The sequence below is a fragment of the Rhinolophus hipposideros genome (assembly GCF_964194185.1).
Source record: "Rhinolophus hipposideros genome assembly, chromosome: 1".
NCBI lineage: Eukaryota > Metazoa > Chordata > Mammalia > Chiroptera > Rhinolophidae > Rhinolophus > Rhinolophus hipposideros.
In genome coordinates this window covers 84,302,853-84,305,862 of record NC_138047.1, presented here as the reverse complement: position 1 = coordinate 84,305,862, position 3,010 = coordinate 84,302,853, and the positions used below count along the sequence as shown (strand labels likewise).

Genomic DNA, 3,010 nt, shown 5'->3' with positions numbered 1-3,010 from the left:
AACAGCCCTACTCTTAGCTCAGATGCAGTCTGGTCTAGAGGAAGGATGAATACTTAGATCAATTACATCTTCAAATATCTTCTAGATCTTTGAGTTTATGGTTGTGCTTGTCCCTATTGATACTGAATTAGAATGTACAAGCCTCAAATGTGAACTTGCCAGAGAGCAGTGTCCAAAATGAAAATGACAGCTTTCCACCGGAGAGTGTGCTGATCTATGTAACAGCTCAGTGTTAGGTATTGAAGTTAAGTTAAACTATATAACAACAGAAGATGTAAAAGCTAAAATTGAAAAATTAAAACTTAGAGTATGCCTGTGGTGAACTTTGATTGGCTATCAAATTATATTAATCAATAATGTCAAGTTGGGAAAAAAGCATAAAAAAACAAGGAACATTATTTTGAAGAAAGCATTGAGCTAGATTTTAAAACTTTTTAGTTATATAAGTGCATGATTATAGTAGATAAAAATTAAAAATTACAGACAAGTAGATAGAATAAGATGAAAATACAGCCATTTTTAATAAGCAAAGCACCTTCCATGGATTGACTACAACAAAATTATTTAGCCAATTCTCTATTATTGGGCATTTATGTTTTTTCTAATCTTTATTAGCACATTTTATTTATTTGTTTGTTTTATTATTTTTTTCTTTATGGTGTGCACTTTATTGAACTGGTCTCAAGTTGGTGTACAGATAAGCCCTGGCTGCCTCCACACCTCAACCCACCCCCAGGGAGACCAAAAGCCTTCATACATCTCAAGTTGAGGGACAAAAAGGGGAGCCATGATGCCTGACCATTCAAATAAAACAAAACAAAAAGGATACGTATTAAGGCGAAGGTTTTAAAAATCTGGATTACATAATTTACACAAAAGCAATGTTATATCACCCAGGACTTGGGCAAGGACCGGCCCTTCTTAAGGAGAAGTGGGGCGGCTTTGGGGCAGGCAAGGGACTTCCTGTAACAGTGTAGCTCATGATATTTGGAATGTCTATTTTTAAAAAAGAACGATGCACAATCCGAGTCCTCAGCCACATTGCAGAACTTTGGGTGTGCTTGCTCCAACCGACTGCTGTCACCTTCACCGTTCCAGTTTTTAAATTCTGAGTCAAACGCCAAAAACAAACAAAAGTAAACAAATAAAGCCATGCAAATCTCATCTCATTTTCTGCGCAAGTTGTCAAGAAATGGTGTAACCAACTAAGTACTAGTCCGCCTAGGAGCATTTGCAGTGGACGATGGAGGGGTCGGACTCATCGTACTCCTGCTTGCCGATTCACATCTGCTGGAAGGTGGATAGTGAGGAGTACTTGTGGTCATGGGGCGCAATGATCTTGATCTTCGTGGTGCTGGGAGCCAGGGCGGTGATCTCTTTCTGCATCCTGTCGGCGATGCCTGGGAACAGGGTCCCACCAGACAGCACTGTGTGGGCGTTGAGGTCCTTGGGGATGTTGACATCACACTTCATGATGGAGCTGAAGGTAGTTTTGTGGATGCCACAGGATCCCACGCTCAGGAAGGAAGGCTGGAAGAGCGCCTCGGGTCAGAGGAACTGCTCGTTGCCCATGGTGATGGCCTGACCATCAGGCTGCTCGTAGCTCTTCTCCAGGGAAGAGCTGGAGGCGGCAGTGGCCATCTCCCGCTCGAAGTCCAGGGTGACATAGCACAGCTTCTCCTTGATGTCACGCACAATTTCCCACTCCGCCGTGGTGTTGAAGTTGTAGCCACGCTCCGTGAGGATCTTCATGAGGTAGTCCGTCAGGACCCTGCCAGCCAGGTCCAGATGCAGGATGGCGTGGGGGCACAGTGGGGGGGGACCCCATCACCGGAGTCCATCACGATGCCAGTGGTGCGCCCAGAGGCATACAGGGACAGCACGGCCTGGAAGGCCACGTACATGGTTGGGGTGTTGAAGGTCTCAAACATGATCTGGGATGATCTGGGTCATTGTCTCATGGTTGGACTTGGGGTTCAGAGAGGCCTCGGTCAGCAGAACTGGGTGCTCCCTCGGGGTGCACACGCAGCTCATTGTAGAAGGTGTGGTGCCAGATCTTGTCCATGTCGTGCCAGTTAGTGACGATGCCGTGCTCGATGGGGTACTTCAGGGTCAAGATGGCCCTGTTGCTCTGGGCCTCATCGCCCACGTTAGGAGTCCTTCTGGTCCATGCCCACCATCACACCCTGGTGCCAAGGGCGCCCCACGATGGAGCAGAAGACAGCCCCGGGGGCATTGTCTCCCTGGAGCAGGCCTTGAGCATGCTGGAGCCATTGTCAACCACCAGCGCAGTGGTATCAGCCAAGGCGAGCTGGACGCTTGCACACTGGCAGCGGCGGCTGAGCCGCGAAGGCGAGAGGCCTGCGTCGCCAGGTGGACGCGGTCTCGGCACTGGCACAGACATTTTAATCAACATCTTTATACACACATCTCTGCAAACATCTCTCATTGTTTTCTAATGAAAAACTCTTAGAATTGGAATTTCTTAGTTGGACAGTATTAAAATGTTTAAAATCAGAATTAAAGCAATAGCCAAATTCAGTCACTTTAAATTCTTTTTTTAAGGGGCTTACAACACTTTCGATCTTCGGAAGCATGCAAAAATTGAAAGAAAATAGTACTTCCATATGAAAGTCAATAATAGTATTACACATAGGTAATTTCTAACATGGCTTAAAACCTCACCCAATACTGACAGCAATACAGTATGGTTAGAGACACTTCTCAGAGAGCAAGCCTGTTTCTGATTGTAATACAACAAATATGGTAACTGATTGGTTCATTTCTGAATTAAAAATGCTGAACAGAAAACCAGTAGCACCAAACATATCTAATATTTTTATATGTACACAATTGCAACACACCCAACAGAAGGATACTAGATTGAAAAATGTTTGCTTTGGCCATGGGCAAAGCCATAATCTCTCTGGGTCTTAGTTCTGAGGGGAAGGAAAAAAGAGCTGGGGTTTACAGATTTTTTAAATTTTTATTTAATAGACCAATTAAACAA

The 3,010-nt window shown here is 44.7% G+C and overlaps 1 pseudogene across 1 annotated transcript; it reads right to left on the bottom strand.

The window, feature by feature from the left end:
- Positions 1-1,221: 1,221 nt before the first annotated feature.
- On the bottom strand, positions 1,222-2,293 carry LOC308495959 (actin, cytoplasmic 2-like; annotated as a pseudogene). The gene has a single exon. The product of its transcript is annotated as an actin, cytoplasmic 2-like (transcript).
- Positions 2,294-3,010: the final 717 nt, after the last annotated feature.